The sequence below is a fragment of the Bos mutus genome, chromosome 1, assembly GCF_027580195.1.
Source record: "Bos mutus isolate GX-2022 chromosome 1, NWIPB_WYAK_1.1, whole genome shotgun sequence".
Lineage (NCBI taxonomy): Eukaryota > Metazoa > Chordata > Mammalia > Artiodactyla > Bovidae > Bos > Bos mutus.
The window spans coordinates 53,224,789-53,245,477 of NC_091617.1; the positions used below are offsets into that span (position 1 = coordinate 53,224,789).

Genomic DNA, 20,689 nt, shown 5'->3' on the forward strand with positions numbered 1-20,689 from the left:
ATTTGTAGGAACATTTTGAGTTTTGTATCTTGTTCAGGGTTGTTTTATTTGACAGCCTGTGGCCTTAGTAGAGAAACCAATTGATTCTTAACATTAAAAGCCAGTGTGTCTGTCTTAGGGTTAGCCAGACTGCTCTCCTCAGCATGGGCAGTTGAAAATCCCCAGGGAGAGAAGTAATTTTGCTGGTGACCAAACACAGAGAAACAAGAGGAGCCCCAGGAACTGCTAGGAGGAAAAATAAAAGAAAAAAGGAGCGGAGGAAATCAGCTGAGCATGAAAAACAGCTGCTGGTCACTCACTGCGACTTCTGGGCAGTAATTTTCAACCTTGGAAAGATGAGTGGTTTCCAAAATTCTCAATGCCCTGGTTGCAGCTCACACCAATAACAACAGCCTCTCTGGAAAGAGGCTGCCAACAGTTTCTTATATCCCCACCAGGTGATTCCAGAATACAGTCAAAGCTGAGATCCCTAGCTTACAAAGCACTACTCCAGCTTTAATCTGCTCATGAATCCCCTGGAAGTGAAAGTCACTCAGTTGTGTCTGACTTTTTGTGACCCCATGGACCATACAGACCATGTAATTCTCCAGGCCAGAATACTGGAGTGGGTAGCTGTTCCCTTCTCCAGGGGATCTTCCCAACCTAAGGACAGAACCCAGGTCTCCTGCATTACAGGCAGATTCTTTACCAGCTGAGCTACCAGGGAAGCCAAGGGAGTCTGGGGAGCTTATGAAAATGCTTTCCAAGTGCTGCTAGAGGTAAAGAACCCACCTGCCAATGCAGGAGACACAAGAGACATGGCTTCAGTCCTGGGATTGGGAAGATCCCCTGGAGGAGGGCATGGCAACCCACTCCAGTATTCTTGCCTGGAGAATCCCTTGGACAGAGGAGCCTGGTGGGCTACAGTCCATACGGTCGCAAGGAGTCGGACATGACTGAGCGACTTAGCAAGCACACAGGATCCAGTCTAGGGCAGGGCCTGACAGGAGTAGGGCATTTCCAGCCCAGTCCTGGGGAGTTACCCACACTGGGAGGGGGATACTGGCTGATTCTGTGCCGTGACTTGATGGTCCATCATTAAACCAGTGCTCAGTATTTGAGTGCCAGACCTTTTAAAATAGAAATCTTGAAAGTCCCATTAAATTTAGAGTAAATTCTAAACGTGTGACTCTGGCTTACAAATATTTAATGCGGTGGCAAGGATTCAGTCCCTGGACTCTCCCCACTCTGCTGACTCAGCCGGCTCCAGCTGCTCTAGGGCGCAGTTACTTTTGCAGCTCCTCCCACATCTGACCTCTCCTTTCAAGGTCTTCATTCCTGCTTTTCTTTCCACCTCTTCAAGAATAGTAGCCGTGAGAGAAAAACTGCTGTCTGTCTGGGCCACCACTGCTACACTCCCAGCCCCCCAAAATGAGCCTACCACACAGAGGAATATACACACAAAGTGCACACAAAGGGTAGGACTGTGGGGGGCGGGGGCAGGAATTTTCAGTAACTACAGCAGTTATTGAAGAGATCTTAATCTGAGTTTCACTGATAATGGTGATAATATAGTAGAAGTCTGGTTGAAAGAGCACCATAGTGAGCCTAACCTTGGCTCATGGGACTTCTAATCCATGTTTTTAGGAAAAAGAAGTTAAATTCACATTTGTATTAAGGAAGAACAGTACATAGCTTATTTCTTAAATAAAAGACTGCAGGCATAAACTGAAGCGATATGCTTTTGTATTTTTCAGGCCTTTTGTCTCAGTGAGAACCATAGTCCTGGGAAATGATTGCTGAGCCTCGCTCCTTGGTGTGCAAGCTTTGGCTCTTAGACCAACTGGATACTCAGGAAACAGTCACTTTGGCAAATTACAGGTAATAAACAAGAAAGACATGTCTGTGATTAGATTGGAAGGTTCACATTTTTTAATGGTTTTTTATTGCTTTTATTTCTTGTTGGTCTTCTCTCAATTACTTTTAATTGAGTAAGTGCTCAATTGTACTTAATGTACTTGAGTTTGTGCTCCTAACACTGTGGTTTTGCAGTTTGTCTCTATTATTTTCATAGTTATACCAAAGTGGTTAACAGATGACATATTCACATTGTAATAAATTCAGTCTGTACAAAGGGATACACAATGAGAAATAATCTCCTTTTCATCCCTGACCCTAGTTAACAATGGTTAAAGACAATTTAGGTGATATAAACACTTTGACACTACAGAAAGCATCCAGGTTGTGTTCCTAAGGGTGCAGAGAATGGCAAGTCAGGTAAAAGGTAGGAAGCTTTTATAGGAAAAGAATAAGGAGCAAGGAAGTAGGTAAGTAAGAGTTGGTTTCGTGTTTGGGGATTGGCTGATTGCATTTATTTCTGGTAAAGCAGAGCATTTACAGTACACAAATATTACCTAAATTTTGGTTTGCTAACCTGGGGCAGGAATGGTGCTATCTCAGGCCTAGAAATTTATTTCCACATCTTAACCCCTAATTCCTCCCCAGGAGACCCCCACTGTTGTCAGTTTCTTCTGTATGCTTACAAAAATGTTCTGTGCAGCATCTGTGCTTCAGTTAATAAACTGAATAAAAATCTGCAAAATGGGGTAATAACAGTGCCTAACTTATCAGATTCATATGAGAATTAAATGCATTAACACATGTGAAAGCACAAGGGTACCAGACACACACCGTGAATTTTACGATTTTGAAAAATTATTATGTGTATTCTAGTAGGAAGTATGTCATTGTTGCCCAAATAGAAATATGAAGTGATCCACATAGGTAATTTTAATTTTCTAGTAGCAAGATTAAAAAAATAAAAAGAAATAAATGGAAAGGTTTTAGTAATGTATTTCCTTTACCTTAATATCTCCAAAACAATATTTCAACATAGGATCAATGTAAACATATTTTAATATGATAATCTATAGTCTTCTTTGGTATTAATTATTTGACATTTGATGTGCATTTCATGCTTACAGAATGCCTCAGCTGGGACCAGTCCCAGTTCAAGTAACCCATAAGCTGCATGGGGCTGGTAGCTACTGTATTGGAAAGAGTGGGTCTATACATTTAATCTATAAACCTCTCAGTTTTTTTTTACTTTCTTCAAATAATACCATTCTTTGCTCACCATTGCAAATTTTAATATTTTGGATGAATTTGGAGAGAAGGAAATAGTATTTAAACTAATGTGGTTTTAGAATTTCAAATGCCTGCAACAAAAAAAGATTTCTAAATATATTTAATATGGTGGAAAGAGCAAGGGCTTCTCATTATTCCTAGAGGAAAGACTAAATTCCTTACCGCTGACCTGCTTCAGGGACTGGTCTGCCTGGCCTGCCCCCTGCTGGTTCTGCGTCAGCCTTGCTCACGGCTGCCTAGGAGTTCTGTGGGAACTTCCTCTTCTGTGAGACTGCTCAGCTCCACCGGGGGCTGCTGCTTCTCACTGACCCCCAACATGCACGCACACTCCCTCCTTTCCTTGTGAGTAAAGTAACAAGTCACTTCAAAGGAAAAAAACCTATGTCTTCTGGTGTCCAGCTATCAGTATTACAATATAAAATAGTGCACACTTAAAATTAGATAAACTGGGCTTCCCAGTGAAAGTCACTCAGTCGTGTCTGACTCTTTGTGACCCCATAGACTATACAGTCCATGAAACTCTCCAGACCAGAATACTAGAGTGGGTAGCCTTTCCCTTCTCCAGGGGATCTTCCCAACCCAGGGATCCAACCTAGGTCTCCACATTGCGGGCAGATTGTTTACCAAATGAGCTATAAGGGAAGGGTTTCCCAGGTGGCTCAGTGGTAAAAAATCCACCTGCTATTGCAGGGGAGGCAAGAGACATGGGTTCAATCCCTGGTTCGAGAGGACCCCCTGGAGAAGGAAATGGCAACCCATTCCAGTGTTCTTGCCTGGAAAATCCTATAGACAGAGGAGCCTGGCGGGGTACAGTCCATGGGGGTCACAAAGAGTTAGATACCACTCAGCACACACACACAATTGTAACTCTTTATGTCATATAGAACATCACATCTAAAATTAAAACTAAAAAGAAAGATATTAATAATTGCTAAAAACATACAAAAGGATATGTAATAAAAAATAATTCCTGGGCTTCCCTGGTGGCTCAGCAGTAAAGAATCTGCCTGACAGTTCAAGAGACACAGGTTCAATCCCTGATCTGGGCCATGTGCTGAGGAGCAATTAAACCTGAACGCCACGACTATTGAGCCTGTGCTCTAGAGCCTCCGAGCCATAACTACTGAGCCCACCTGCTGCAACACTGAAGCCCCAGCGCCTAGAGCCTGAACTCCTCAACAAGAAAAGCCACCGCACTGAGAAGTCGGTGCACTGCTACTAGAGAGTAGCCCTTGCTCTCAGCAACCAGAGGAAATCTCGTGCAGCAACAAAGACTCAGCACAGCCAAAAATGAAAACTAAATAAATAAGAGTATTAAAAAATAATTCTCCCTCCTACCCATTGTCTCAGCCTTGCAGTTCACCTTCCCAATATATATGTATGACGGGGGAGCCTAATGGGCTGCGGTCCATGGGGTCGCATAGAGTCAGACGCGACTGAAGCGACTTAGCAGCAGCAGAGTTATATAGGGTATTTAGTCTGAGCTTATTTTTACAGAGTTGTTACATTGTTTTTCAAATAACAATTCACATTGCTAACTTAGTGGGGTAGATGATGAGTGTTGAAATCCTATTTGCACAGCACCAGCGTCTGATTCCCGTGGCCCAGGTTTTTTTGAGTTCAGATTGACTGATGCTCAGGTGCTGTGCCATGACCCACTTCACCCACCACTGCCCTGTGGTATGTGAACTACCATGAAACCTTCACTCTTGTAGTGTTTGTGGTAGGCATTTGATCTTCATTTGGCAGGAATGCAGTATAGACACATTAAGTCGGTCTGCTCTTTTTATATAAGCCTGAGAAAATTAGAGTAGTACTACTTGTGGCCAATTCAATCAAAAACCACATGTTCAAATGGGTTTTGAAGCTTTGGGCAGAACTCAATCATTTTTAAAAAATGCATAAAATGTTTCTTTTTTCTTTTTTGCCATTCCACATGGCTAATGGGATCTTAGTTTCCCCACCAGGGAATGAACACTAACCACAGTAGTGAAAGCACCACATCCTAACACTTCACCACCAGGGAACTCCTGGAAAATGTTTCTATTAATCTTTAAGGTTGTCAACAAAATTAAAATAGGAAATTAAACAAGGTCTTCCAGAGGACCTATGGGCCCAAGAATATCTTATGTTGAAAAACACAAGTCTAATTATTTCTGTATGTGTACTTTTAACTCAATTAAGATTTATGCGACAACCCTCAACTCCCCCCAGACTAAAACATGTCCCCCAGTTATTTGGGTATATACCACCAGATTCTCTTAATACAATCTGCTGCTAAATTGCTTCAGCCATGTCCGACTCTTTGTGACCTTATGGACTGTAGCCCACCAGGCTCTTCTGTCCATGGGATTCTCCAGTAAAGAATACTGGAGTGGATTGCCATTTCCTTCTCTAGGGGATCTGCCCCACCCAGTGTTAAGCAAGTAATTATATGGGCATGTGTTTAATCCTATCTTTCCTATTACAATGCAAGCTCTAGTTTACCCATCACTGAATCTACAGTGCCTAGCAAAATGCTTTTCACATAAAAGACACTTAACAAATAGTTTTGAGTGATCAAGTAAAGCAGCTATAAGTCAAGAAACTAGGGTTCAACTCCTATCTTCACCTCTGTCAGTGTAAATTTGACCAGTAATTTAATGTCTTTAGGTCTCAATCTCCATATTTCATGAAGTGAGACATGTAGAATAGAATTCTCCAACTTGGCACCACCTGGAAAGCCTTCTAAATAATATAGAATGTGTAGTTCCACCGTAGCCACTCTGATTAGTTCTTGGACAAGGCTAGATAACCTATTTTAAAAGCTCCTTAAGTTACTATATGCAGCCAGAATTGGAAATCCTGAATTAGTTCTAACATCCTTAAGTTCTTTGTCTGTATTTGTCCTTGGCTTGAATGCAGCTATTGTGATTGAGGGCCTAATGTATGCTAAATATTACTAGCGCTGCGGCTAGTCTGAGGGCTATTTAGATTTCCTGAGGACTTGTTGGCTGAGAGATACTTAGGTGGTTTAACAGCTTTTTGAACACATTGATAGCACAGGATGGGAAAACAGCAGGTAAAACACATTCTTTTCAGTCTGAAGTTTAGGGAGTGATTACACGAGGAGGTGAAGCTCGAGTTGATCACTGAAGGTTCGGTAAGAATTAACCAAGAGGGGAAAGTATATAAAGAGAGGGGATCCAAGAACATGAGAAAATCTAGTTCTCTAGTCTCCTATAAATGATTCCCGAAGTTGTAGCAAAGTCAAAGGTAGTGGAGTTTAGGAGAAGTCTCTGAAGAGAAGCAGCTAATGTCCAGCTCAGTGGCTGAGAGTGTTTCTTGAAGTAGAAAACTTTGGTTTATATCTTGGTTTTGTCACTCTCTTTCTCTCTCTGTAACCCAAGAATATTAACTTGTTTAAACTCTATTTCCTTATCTGTAAAGTTAGGACAATAATACCTGTCTTGTAAGATTTCATGCAGATGTACTTTGATGTACAATGCAGAGTACATCATGAGAAACGCTGGACTGAAAGAAACACAATATGGAATAAAGATTGCCGGGAGAAATATCAATAACCTCAGATATGCAGATGACACCACCCTTATGGCAGAAAGTGAAGAGGAACTCAAAAGCCTCTTGATGAAAGTGAAAGTGGAGAGTGAAAAAGTTGGCTTAAAGCTCAACATTCAGAAAACGAAGATCATGGCATCTGGTCCCACCACTTCATGGGAAATAGATGGGGAAACAGTGGAAACAGTGTCAGACTTTATTTTTCTGGGCTCCAAAATCACTACAGATGGTGACTGCAGCCATGAAATTAAAAGATGCTTACTCCTTGGAAGGAAAGTTATGACCAACCTAGATAGCATATTCAAAAGCAGAGACATTACTTTGCCAACAAAGGTTTGTCTAGTCAAGGCTATGGTTTTTCCTGTGGTCATGTATGGATGTGAGAGATGGACTATGAAGAAGGCTGAGCACCAAAGAATTGATGCTTTTGAAGTGTGGTGTTGGAGAAGACTCTTGAGAGTCCCTTGGACTGCAAGGAGATCCAACCAGTCCATTCTGAAGGAGATCAGCCCTGGGATTTCTTTGGAAGGAATGATGCTAAAGCTGAAACTCCAGTACTTTGGCCACCTCATGCGAAGAGTTGACTCATTGGAAAAGACTCTGATGCTGGGAGGGATTGGGGGCAGGAGGAGAAGGGGACGACAGAGGATGAGATGGCTGGATGGCATCACTGACTTGATGGACGTGAGTCTGAGTGAACTCTGGGAGTTGGTGATGGACAGGGAGGCCTGGCGTGCTGCGATTCATGGGGTCGCAAAAAGTCAGACACGACTGAGCGACTGATCTGATCTGATCTGATCTGTAAGATTTCAGACAGCCATTTTCCTTTTTTGCATTTATTTTCCATGGGGATGGTCTTGATCCCTGTCTTCTGTACAATGTCATGAACCTCTGTCCATAGTTCATCAGGCACTCTGTCTATCAGATCTAGTCCCTTAAATCTATTTCTCACTTCCAATGTATAATCATAAGGGATTTGATTTAGGTCATACCTGTATGGTCTAGTGGTTTTCCCTACTTTCTTCAATTTCAGTCTGAATTTGGCAATAAGGAGTTCATGATCTGAGCCACAGTCAGCTCCCGGTCTCATTTTTGCTGACTGTGTAGAGCTTCTTCATCTTTGGCTGCAAAGAATATAATCAATCTGATTTTGGTGTTGACCATCTGGTGATGTCCATGTGTAGAGTCTTCTCTTGTGTTGTTGGAAGAGGGTGTTTGTTATGACCAGTGCATTCTCTTGGCAAAACTCTATTAGCCTTTGCCCCACTTCATTCTGTATTCCAAGGCCAAATTTGCCTGTTACTCCAGGTGTTTCTTGACTTCCTACTTTTGTGTTCCAGTCCCCCGTAATGAAAAGGACATCTTTTTTGGGTATTAGCTCTAAAAGGTCTTGTAGCTCTTCATAGAACTGTTCAACTTCAGCTTCTTCAGCGTTACTGGTTGGGGCATAGGCTTGGATTATCGTAATATTGAATGGTTTGCCTTGGAAATGAACAGAGATCATTCTGTTGTTTTTGAGATTGCATCCAAGTACTGCGTTTCAGACTCTTTGTGACCATGATGGCTACTCCATTTCTTCTGAGGGATTCCTGTCTGCAATAGTAGATATAATGGTCATCTGAGTTAAATTCACCCATTCCAGTCCATTTTAGTTTGCTGATTCCTAGAATGTTGACATTCACTCTTGCCATCTCCTGTTTGACCACTTACAATTTGCCTTGATTCATGGACCTAACATTCCAGGTTCCTATGGAATATTGCTCTTTACAGCATCGAACCTTGCTTCTATCACCAGTCACATCCACAACTGGGTATTGTTCTTGCTTTGGCTCCATCCCTTCATTCTTTCTGGAGTTATTTCTCAACTGATCTCCAGTAGCATATTGGGCACCTACTGACCTGGGGAGTTCCTCTTTCAGTATTCTATCATTTTGCCTTTTCATACTGTTCATGGGGTTCTCAAGGCAAGAATACTGAAATGGTTTGTCATTCCCTTCTCCAGTGGACCACACTCTGTCAGACCTCTCCACCATGATCCGTCCATCTTGGGTGACCCCAGCATCTTGGTGAACACGGCATGGTTTAGTTTCATTGAATTAGATAAGGTTGTGGTCTGTGTACACAGATTGGCTAGTTTTCTGTGATTATGGTTTCAGTGTGTTTGCCCTCTGATGCCCTCTTGCAACACCTACTGTCTTACTTGGGTTTCTCTTACTTTGGACGTGGGGTATCTCTTCACGGCTGCTCCAGCAAAGTGCAGCTTTGTAAGGAGCAAGGTAAGCTGCTCCTTATCTTGGACAAGGTCACCCCTCCTGACCTTGAACGTGGAGTAGCTCCTCTCAGCCCTCCTGCACCCACACAGCCGCCACTCCTCAGACGTGGGGTTGTTCATCTCAGTCGCCACCCCTGACCTCGGACATGGGGTTGCTCACGTGGGGAGGAAAGGAAAGATATAAGCATCTGAATGCAGAGTTCCAAAGAATAGCAAGAAGAGATAAAAAAAGCCTTCCTCAGCGATCAATGCAAAGAAATAGAGGAAAACAACAGAATGGGAAAGACTGGAGATCTCTTCAAGAAAATTAGAGATACCAAGGGAACATTTCATGCAAAGATGGGCTCGATAAAGGATGGAAATGGTATGGACCTAAAAGAAGCAGAAGATGTTAAGAAGAGGTGGCAAGAATACACAGAAGAACTGTACAAAAAAGAGCTTCATGACCCAGATAATTACGATGGTGTGATCACTGACCTAGAGCCAGATATCCTGGAATGTGAAGTCAAGTGGACCTTAGGAAGCATCACTACGAACAAAGCTAGTGGAGGTGGTGGAATTCCAGTTGAGCTCTTTCAAATCCTGAAAGATGATGCTGTGAAAGTGCTGCACTCAATATGTCAGCAAGTTTGGAAAACTCAGCAGTAGCCACAGGACTGGAAAAGGTCAGTTTTCATTCCAATCCCAAAGAAAGGCAATGCTAAAGAATGCTCAAACTACCACACAATTGCACTCATCTCACATGCTAGTAAAGTAATGCTCAAAATTCTCCAAGCCAGGCTTCAGTAATACGTGAACCATGAACTTCCAGATGTTCAAGCTGGTTTTAGAAAAGGCAGAGGAACCAGAGATCAAATTGCCAACATCCGCTGGATCATCGAAAAAGCAAGAGAGTTCCAGAAAAAACATCTATTTTTGCTTTATTGACTATGCCAAAGCCTTGACTGTGTGGATCACAATAAACTGTGGAAAATTCTGAAAGAGATAGGAATATCAGACCACCTGACCTGCCTTTTGAGAAATTTGTATGCAGGTCAGGAAGCAACAGTTAGAACTGGACATGGAACAACAGACTGGTTCCAAATAGGAAAAGGAGTATGTCAAGGCTGTATATTGACACCCTGCTTATTTAACTTATATGCATATTACATCACGAGAAACACTGGGCTGGAAGAAGCACAAGCTGGAATCAAGATTGCCGGGAGAAATATCAATAACTTCAGATATGCAGATGACACCACCCTTATGGCAGAAAGCGAAGAGGAACTAAAAAGCCTCTTGATAAAAGTGAAAGAGGAGAGTGAAAAAGTTGGATTAAAACTCAACATTCAAAAAACTAAGATCATGGCATCTGGTCCCATCACTTCATGAGAAATAGATGGAGAAACAGTAGAAACAGTGTCAGAGTTTATTTTGGGGGGCTCTAAAATCACTGCAGATGGTGACTGCAGCCATGAAATTAAAAGACGCTTACTCCTTGGAAGGAAAGTTATGACCAACCTAGATAGCATATTCAAAAGCAGAGACATTACTTTGCCAACAAAGGTCCGTCTAGTCAAGGCTATGGTTTTTCCAGTGGTCATGTATGGATGTTAGAGTTGGACTGTGAAGAAAGCTGAGCACCGAAGAATTGATGCTTTTGAACTGTAGCGTTGGAGAAGACTCTTGAGAGTCCCTTGGACTGCAAGGTGATCCAACCAGACCATCCTAAAGGAGATCAGTCCTGGGTGTTCATTGGAAGAAATGATGTTGAACCTGAAACTCCAATACTTTGGCCACCTTATGCAGAGTTGATGCATTGGAAATGACCCTGATGCTGGGAGGGATTGGGGGCAGGAGAAGGGGGCGACAGAGGGTGAGATGGCTGGATGGCTTCATCGACTCAATGGACATGAATTTGGGTAAATTCCGGGAGTTGGTGATGGACAGGGAGGCCTGGCGTGCTGCAATTCATAGGGTCACAAAGAGTCAGACACGGCTGAGTGACTGAACTGAACTGAACTGGAAGGTTTCTACAAAGGCTAAATAAGGCAAAATGAGGCAAGATATGTACAACTCTAACACACTGTCCGGTAGATTTTAACCAAAAAATATGCTGAAGAAGGGAAGTTCATTGCAGGTTTACTTTTTCTGTTTTCCAGTTTTAATGATTACATGATACTAATATTGTATTTAGAGTTTTTAAAAAAATAAACATTGTAATTGTTATTTTCACATACAGAAAATTTAAATAGTATAAAATGATGCTCAGGGAAAATAAGTTTCCTTCTCAAAGCCAGGTGTCTATTCTGTGATTTGTAGGCAACCAGGATATACCAATTGTTAATGTGCCCTTTAGAGATGGTCTGACTCACATTTAAAACAGCCAAGAAATGAGAAACCAAAATATTCATCATTGTGGGAAATGTCTGTGGGATAGGCACCCTTGGGATACTATGTAGCAATGTAAAAAAGCAAGTTGCAGAATGATGTGTTCCTTGTGATAACTTCCTTTTAAACACTCATAATAATGTTACATATAAACATATATACAAATATATATAAAATTTCCTGTTTACAATCAATAAGTAATAATTATGAATTAGGTGCTCTTTATTGTGGTATTTCCACAATCTAACTTAACTTTTTAAATATTTATAGCTCAATGATATAACAGAGTGCTTAATGAATAAACATATTTTCTTGTCTGCTAACTTGAGGTGTTGCTCCGAAAAGTAATTTAGCTACTGTGAAAGGATTTCTGACTAGGTCTGTATAAGTCAGTTCTCATAACCTTAGACACCAGCACATCATTTGGAATTCTATAACTGTCTCCGACAGAGTTATAGAGTGGCTATGGATATTCTGTAATTTTATTGAATCATGCTTCACTAGTAGAAACAGGTGAATGCTTTAGGTATGACATGACATAACTTATTTGCTTCAATATATGTGACTGTAATGTTCATCCCTGATTTATACATAGCTGTTTTTCTTACATACTAAACATGCATATTAATTGTAAGATGCATTTGGATTTAGAAATGATCAAATGTGTACAAAGCCTTAAAAATGATATTTAAAAGACATTTCTGTTTACTTCGGTAGGGAGAAATGATGAAAGAGGGCAGCTTATTATACTATGAAATCTCACGGATTTTCCATTTAGTATGGCTATTATTTCCCAATACCATATTTTTATTTTTTAGTCATTTTTTAGTGGAAGAGAGCATTGTTTGCATGACTTTTCTTTGCTTTAACAGGTCAACAGTCCTTAATTTCTTTCAGGATTTTTCTTTTTAAAAACATCAAAACCCACATGTGTTTACTATATTGCAGATTTGTTATATATGCTACATTACATGCATGACACACCTAGGAGGTCTGGGATCACACAACTTATTCAAACATTTTAACATTTCACCAGCAAAATATATTTATTTATTATGTTAACATAATACAATATATTTGCATAATAAACAAAGACTATATTTAGGCTCATAGAGGTTTTGGGCAGCTCTTACTGCCAAATGAATTTGTGTCAAACTTAGAAAATATATTTTATTTTCTTACAGATATGGGTTTCTATGACCATAATATACATATATATATATTTGCACACACACACACATACACACACCTATATATAGTTCTTATATCAATCCAAAGATGTAAGATTTAGTAGCTTCATTGTTTAATAAACAATTAGATTTAAGTCTATCTTCATTCATATATTTTGCTTAACTGTGTGGAAGGCATTTTTTTTTCCTGTCAAGGTGCAGTGTGGGAACCTCTGTAATTTGACGAAATAACTGTTTTCTTTTTATTATGTCAGTAGGGAATGGAAGCAACAATTAGGAACATTCTGAAACCATAGGCTTTGTATATAGAGTTCAGTTCGAATCCCAGCTCCACCGTTAGTTGGCACAGTAAGATCAACATGAACTCATGTAAATCAAACTTGGATTCATGTAGATCACAAATTGTTAGAGGTTGGGTAGTGGGCAACTTTGGGACAGATAAAAGAAGTAGTGGACTGTAAGGGCAAAAGGAGGCCATTAGATGCTAGCATTTTGTTTATTTATTTATTTTTTTAATTTTCAGGTGGCACCACACAGCTTGTGGGATTTTAATTCCCCAACCAGGGATTGAACCCAGGCCTGGGCCACTGCAGTTAAAGTGCTGAGTCAGGGAATTACCAACATTTTATTTCTTGATTTTGGTGGTTGCTACATTATTATGTTCATTTTGTGATAATTCTTCAGGCTGTACAATTATGATGCCTACATCTTTCTCTATGTACTACTTCTGTAAGTATATTTAAGTGCTTATCAGTAAAGAAAAAAGTAGGTTCTAAAATGCAGTGACAGACTTCTATAATCCACAAATCCAAAAGGGAAAATATTTTATAAAATCCATGCATACAATAAAAAACATTGAATAATGTCACTGATATTATTAAAATTAGATGGAAAATACAAAAAAAAATTATCAATATGATGATATATCTAGGCAGTAGTTAGTAAATGTTGTTTAGGGGTCAATATGCAGAATTGAATAAAACTCTTTGATTAGGAGAATTTTCCTGCTATCTCTGGAGTTCTGAGGTATACTCACCAATCCTTTGGCAAGATAATCATAAAATTATAAACTTTATAATTTTAAAGTTTATAAATCATAAAATTTATAATTGTATAAATGGCTTAGTATTTTTATTAAACAAGAATTTTAAAAATAACTCAGAAGAAAACTTGCATCATATTTTTTCTACTCTGAAGACCAAGTGTTTTATGAACACAGTTTGGGAAATGTTGGCTTAGATTTTAATATTGTGGGCAATGGAAGTCATTTAATATTTTAGGAATTCAGTATGTTAGTCTCATATTCAGTAGTGGAGGATGTGAAGACCAGACTAGAAGAGAAATTAACAGGCACGGGACTGTTTCAGTACTTAAGGCAAGATGATGAGAACTTTAATTCTATTGATTAGCAGGGTCAATTGCAAAGAGAGAATGGATATGAGAAATTTCAAGGTGGTAAAATGGACAGGCTTGGTTAATGTAGTGGATTCTGTGACCCGGGCCCAGATGCCTCATGAGTGATGTTCAGTTGCCCCCTTTGCTGGCAGTGCCACTGGAAAACAGCCTTCAGCTGCCAGCCCCTTCAGGGATGATCTCAACTCCAGAGAGACCTTGACTATATGCAGTGACTGATGAGGGCCAGTCCCAGCTTCACGCACCTGCAATGCATGCAGTCACACAGCCCCCTGTGCACGGTGCTTGGTTTAATGTTCTGCTGTTACCTTCTTGGAAACCTTAATTTTTAAATATAGTCTTGCATTTTCATCTTGCACTGGACTCTGCAAATCATGGTATTGATGATGGAGCATAAAGGCCTTACCATCTAAGTCGATCTCAGCTAACTCTGAAAAGTCACTTCCAAGTATCAGAGCTCCCAATGGAGTCAGCTCAGGCAGTTGTTGGGACTGCGTTAAAGTCTGCCTCCTCCTGCTTAATACTGCCTGATTCCCCTTCCACAAATGAAGGGCACTCCTTCATTAGCTTCCTACCCACTAACCTCCACCTCAGAGCCTGCTTCCTGGAGAACTCAACCTGCACAACCGTGACATTTTGAATGTAGGAGAGAGAGGAGTCAAGGATAAGTCTGGGCTGGTTTCCTTGTCTCAGTAGATGATGCTGTTCACAGGTGAGGGCGCCCAAAAGTGGAGGAGCAGTTTGAAGAGGGAATGTTTCATGAGATATTGTCATATTAGAGTTTAAAATTTCAGTTTTGTACTTTTAGTTTTGATGTGATTGAAAGACATCCAGAAGGAGATGACTGTGAGATATTTACCTGGAGCTCTGCACAGAGGTGGGTTGGGGTAATGGGTTCATTCAACAGAGTGAATGCCACTGTTCAAGAATAGTATTGATACATAGGGAGAGGGCTAAGATGAGACAACCACTATCTAAGAGCTGAGCAAAAAGGTCCGGCAAAAGGGAGAAAGAAAGACCTGGGAGAACGGAGAATCAGGAGAGCATGTGCGTGAATCAAAGTCTGATGGAAGTGAGTTGACATGTACTACGCTTGAAGGTAAGACAGGGGAGATCAGTGACACAGGCCATTTCTTCCTCAAATGTAAAGAGATTGGGACAGCTGGTGGAGGTAAAAGCTCAATGAAAAGATTTTTTTTTTTTTGGTAACTTATTTATTTTTAATTGGTTAATTGCTTTACAGTATTGTGTTGGTTTCTACCAAACATCAACTTGAAGATTTTTTTTTAACAATAGAGAATATTTATTTTGCTAAAGAAAAAAGAATTTTATTTTGCACACTTTTTTTGGAAGAAGGATGCTTAGGTTCTAGAATGACTGATAAAATACAAAGGAACTGTTCAGTTCAGTTCAGTTGCTCAGTCGTGTCTGACTCTTTGCGACCCCATGAATTGTAGCACACCGGGCCTCCCTGTCCATCACCAACTCCCGGAGTTCACTCAAACTCACGTCCATTGAGTCGGTGATGTCATCCAGCCATCTCATCCTCTGTCATCCCCTTCTCCTCCTGCCTCCAATCCCTCCCAGCATCAAAGTCTTTTCCAATGAGTCAACTCTTCGCATGAGGTGGCCAAAGTACTGGAGTTTCAGCTTTGGCATCATTCCTTCCAAAGAAATCCCAGGGCTGATGTCCTTTAGAATTGACTAGTTGGATCTCCTTGCAGTCCAAGGAACTCTCGAGTCTTCTCCAACACCACAGTTCAAAAGCATCAATTCTTCAGTGCTCAGCTATCTTCACAAGGGACTGAAAATAACTGCATGTGCCACTGGGGCAAATTATGGACAAAAGATACAGAAAGACCAAAAAGTGCCCAGAGCAAAAACAGAGTGTTGGGAACAAAAGCAGGGTATTGAGCATGCCTCCTGCACTCAACATTGTTGGCGGCGTGGGCACAACACCTAAGCTACCCCTCCGGCCTGACCCCTGGCCATACCTCTAACCTCACCCCACATAAGGAACAAGTTCATCCCCTCTCAGAGAGCAAACAAGCAAAGAAACCTGTTACTTGTTCTTACTCCCACTTGCTGCAGCAGAGGCCCCAGTAAAGCCTAGCTTGAATTTCTTATGTGGCCTCTAGTCAATTTCTATTGATTGGAAATGGCTGAGAACCCTGCTTGTCATCAAAAGGAGGAGGAGAAGGGAAGGTTTTAATGCTGTGCCTTGGTGTTTCGGTCTCGATCAAGGGCAATAAGTCCCCGTGAATCACCTCACTGTTTTGGCTATCATGGTAGGACATTATTGACAAGCCAGGGTATAACAAGAATATCTTCTTTTTGCCTTTATTGTTTTCATTTGATCTGCTCCATTTCCCCTATGGTTTCTTCAAGTGTTTATTGAGCACTACCATGATGGTTTGGGCACACTGGATGCTGGTGACACACAACAGTGAACAAAACAGACAAAAGTCTTTACTATCATCCATCATGAAGCATATATTCTAGTGTGAAGAGACTCCAAAGAAACAAAAGTGAGTTCCTCAAAGTCCCCCCACACCCCAGCATGCCTCTGGCAGGCACCTTCAGAGGGGAGGGTATGTGGTTATGTTGCACATTTTCTCTGCATCCTGCCCAGTTAGGGAAATCTCATCCCACCTTGTACCTCAGAGCTGCACTAACCAGGCCTGGATACTTTCCCTGGAACTTGGCAGCTATTTCAATAAGCTCAGTTCAGTCACTCAGTCATGTCTGACTCTTTGTGACCCCATGGACTGCAGCATGCCAGGCCTTCCTGTCCATCACCAACTCCCGGAATTTACTCAAATGCATGTCCATTGAGTTGGTGATGCCATCTAACCATCTCATTCTGTCGTCCCCTTCTCCTCCTGCCCTCAATCTTTCCCAACATCAGGGTCTTTTCAAATGAGTCAGCTCTTCGCATGAGGTGGCCAAAATATTGGAGTTTCAGCTTCACCATCAGTCCTTCCAATGAACACCCAGGACTGATTTCCTTTAGGATGGACTGGTTGGATCTCCTTGCAGTCCAAGGGACTCTCAAGAGTCTTCTCCAACACCCAGTTCAAAAGCATCAATTCATCTGCGTTCAGCTTTCTTTATAGTCCACCTCTCACATCCATACATGACCACTGGAAAAACCATAGCCTTGACTAGACAGACCTTTGTTGGCAAAGTAATGTCTGCTTTTGAATATGCTGTCTAGGTTGGTCATAACTTTCCTTCCAAGGAGTAAGTGTCTTTTAATTTCATGGCTGCAGTCACCATCTGCAGTGATTTTGGAGCTCCAAAAAATAAAGTCAGCCACTGTGTCCACTGTTTCCCCATCTATTTGCCATGAAGTGATGGGACCAGATGCCATGATCTTCGTTTTCTGAATGTTGAGCTTTAAGCCAACTTTTTCACTCTCCTCTTTCACTAAAGAGGTTCTTTAGAGGCTCAGTAAGCTCAGTGGGAGTATGTTCTCTCATCATGAACATTTCCTGAATTGGGGGTTGACCTGCTGGCTGGGTTACAGTGCTGTGCATTGCCTTTCTTTTACGAAGGGTTGGGCTGTGCTGGACATTTCATCCGTTTCATTGTCAATTGCCACGCTATCCTGCGCTTCACTCTCCTCACTTTCCCAGGGGTTTCACCTCTCATGTCCCTGACAGGTAGCCTCATTTCCCAGAAGTTGCTGTTTTTTGTTTTTTTTTTTTTCCTGTAGGATATAGGAAGCTCCAAGAAGACTTGTCTCCGAATCTACTGAATCTCAAACCTTTCAGCTTAAAATAATCTTCATTTCAACTCTGGAATTCCAAGTGGGCCCCCACAATCTATAGCAGGCTGGCTTCCTGGGCTGTTTATTATAGAGAAGAGGGGGTTGACTTCCTGCACAGGTAGCTGCAGGTTGTGAGTCACAGTTCTATTTATATACATAGTCCAGCAGTTGTCCATTGTATATTCACTCTCATGGTCATGTGCAATGCCATTTTGCAGGCAAGAAAGGACAGAACTTTTTCTCCTCCTTTTCTTACGTATATTGTCATAAATATAGGCATATGTGCCTGAAGTATAAAGGAATTCAGAATGAATATGGAATACTTTTAGCACAGTCATGTTTCCTTTTTGTTTCCATTTTAATTGTGCTGCAGTTAGACTATATTTGAGGAATAACTGCATCTCTTCACCAGTAGACACAAATAGAATGTAATGAAGATGAATAAAGAGGAGAAAAGTCTAAAGGTAAGTGAAGATAGCGGAGAAGGCAATGGCACCCCACTCCAGTACTCTTGCCTGGAAAATCCCATGGACAGAGGGGCCTGGTGGGCTGCAGTCCATGAGGCTTCTAGGAGTCGGACACGACTGAGCGACTTCACTTTCACTTTTCACTTTCATGCATTGGAGAAGGAAATGGCAACCCACTCCAGTGTTCTTGCCTGGAGAACCCCAAGCCTGGTGGGCTGCCATCTATGGGGTCGCACAGAGTTGGACACGACTGAAGTGATTTAGCAGCAGCAGCAGCAAGTGAAGACAGATTCAAAAGAATGGGTTGGTGCTTTCACTGAGAAGGACTCTTGCAGGGATTCATCACCTGGCTTTAGCCCAAGAGTCATGGGGGATGCTTGGCAAAGTGATGAAGAGAGACAGAGGCAGAAATAGGACAAACAGGAAAAGACAATGAGCCTTAATAATTCTAATTAGCATTCAACTTTCTTGCTGTCCAAAGTGGTTAGAATGAGCTTTATCTACACAGATCAGCATCCTTCTCTACGAAGTCTAAATTATATTTTCCTACTATTCTGACTAACAACAAGGTCTCATTCTCATTAACAGAGAGTACAGAGACTTACAGAACAAAATCAGTTGACCCCAGCCAAAGAATAAATTCCACGGAAAATAGAAGGTAGAAAGAAAACAGTATTAATGATATTAGGAACAAACAAGTGAAGTGAAAATGCTGTCCTCTTTTTACATGAAACATTCCACCATTCTGATTTGGGGTGGGTTCATGTAGCTCACCCAGGGTTGTGGATATTTGAACCTGCTGCTGCTCCTGCTAAGTCTTGTCAGTCATGTCTGACTGTGTGACCCCATAGATGGCAGCCCACCAGGTTCCGCCATCCCTGGGATTCTCCAGGCAAGGACACTGGAGTGGGTTGCCATTTCCTTCTCCAAAGCATGAAAGTGAAAAGTGAAAGTGAAGTCGCTCAGTCATGTCTGACTCTTAGCGACCCCATGCTACCAGGCTCCTCTGTCCATGGGATTTCCCAGGCAAGAGTACTGGAGTGGGGTGCCATTGCCTTGTCCCTCATTGAACCTAGGTACCTCTATTCTGGAAACAGAAAAATCACTCTAAATGGAACCAACCCAATCGCACCAGGGATATGATGTGGATATCACTGGAACTATGTAATCATTCTGTCATATTAAAGGACGGAGACTGGTTTGGCACTGACTGGTCCCACTTCCTAGGTGTTTATTGGATATCCCTAAATAGGTTGCCATGGCTTTCACCTGGGAGGTTGGGCTGCTGTACTCTGGGAGAATCTACCCATAGCAACAAAAATTGCCAATCTCCTCCTCAAGGCCAGGTGATGATGTTGTTTCCCACTGGTATGGTCATCTGGCCACTAGTTCTTGTCCTCCACTGGCCTGGAGGGCATTATACCACCATAGACACCCTTACTAAATTTACCCAGCAAACCTTAATGACAGCTGGCAAAGCCTGTCTTTACTGAACACTGAAATTCTCTTGGCATTTGGACATGAAGCCAAGAGTACCATGGCCTTGAACATTATTACTGCCTCACAAGGAGGCACCTGTGTCATTATCCAGAGGGTCGTGGATACATACATACCTGATGAGTCTGCCGAAGTGTCATCTTTATTAAATCACATGAAGACAGAAGTGAATGTCTTGACTGATCTGACCCTCAGCCCAGGAGATTTAATAAATCAGTGGTTCAGATCAGAGGGGTCTTGGTGGAAAAAAAATATCATTACTTATTTTAGGAATTATTTCTAACTTTTTATTTTGGAGCATAGATGGTTAACAATGTGATAGTTTCAGGTGGACAGCAAAGGTACTCAGCCATACACATACATGTATGCATTCTCCCCTAAACTACCCTCCCATCCCAGCTGCCCCCGTAACATTGAGCAGAGTTCCCTATGGGAATCATTTTGATCTGTGTTTTCTCTTGTGTGTTCCTCTACTGCTGCTGTGTTGTCTGCTTCCAGTGCAGCAAGATAACTACCTGAGCCACTTCTTAACTGGTGCAAAACCTGGCTGAATGCTCAGGGCACACCGCAGAAGGTGGGGCGTGTGAGGCTGCAAGAGCCCTTCAGGAGGTGTGGAGGTTCGAGGAGATCACGGAGAGGACAAGACCGCCAGTTGACCTGCGAACCGGATCCGGAAAATCAGAGGCTCACCCGCCCCCACCCCAGCCCCAGAATGTACTTCTGCCCACCCTTTCCACGGCTGGAGCCATTTTCAAGGACGGAGCTTGAGGTGTTGGGCCCATCGCTGCCTGGCTGAACCCAGCTAAGGCTTCAGTGTAAACTTTTAAAGTTCTCCTGGCGGGTACGGGATCTATTAATACAATACCCTTGCGATGGCTCCAGACAAGCCTGATAAGTAAATTCTGATGCCTTTCCCCGCCCCGCCAACTTTGCTTATTAAACCTGGGCCGTGCCTTAACAAGTCTCCTCCGTCGTGTCCAACTCTGTGCAGACCCATAGACTATTGCTTGCCAGGCTTCTCTGT

General features: G+C 41.9%; 1 long non-coding RNA gene across 1 annotated transcript; it reads left to right on the forward strand.

The window, feature by feature from the left end:
• Positions 1-1,342: 1,342 nt before the first annotated feature.
• LOC138988470 (uncharacterized) lies at positions 1,343-20,354 on the forward strand. Its single transcript, XR_011464680.1, has 3 exons — positions 1,343-1,457; positions 1,737-1,860; positions 20,164-20,354. It is a non-coding gene; the product is annotated as an uncharacterized lncRNA (long non-coding RNA).
• Positions 20,355-20,689: the final 335 nt, after the last annotated feature.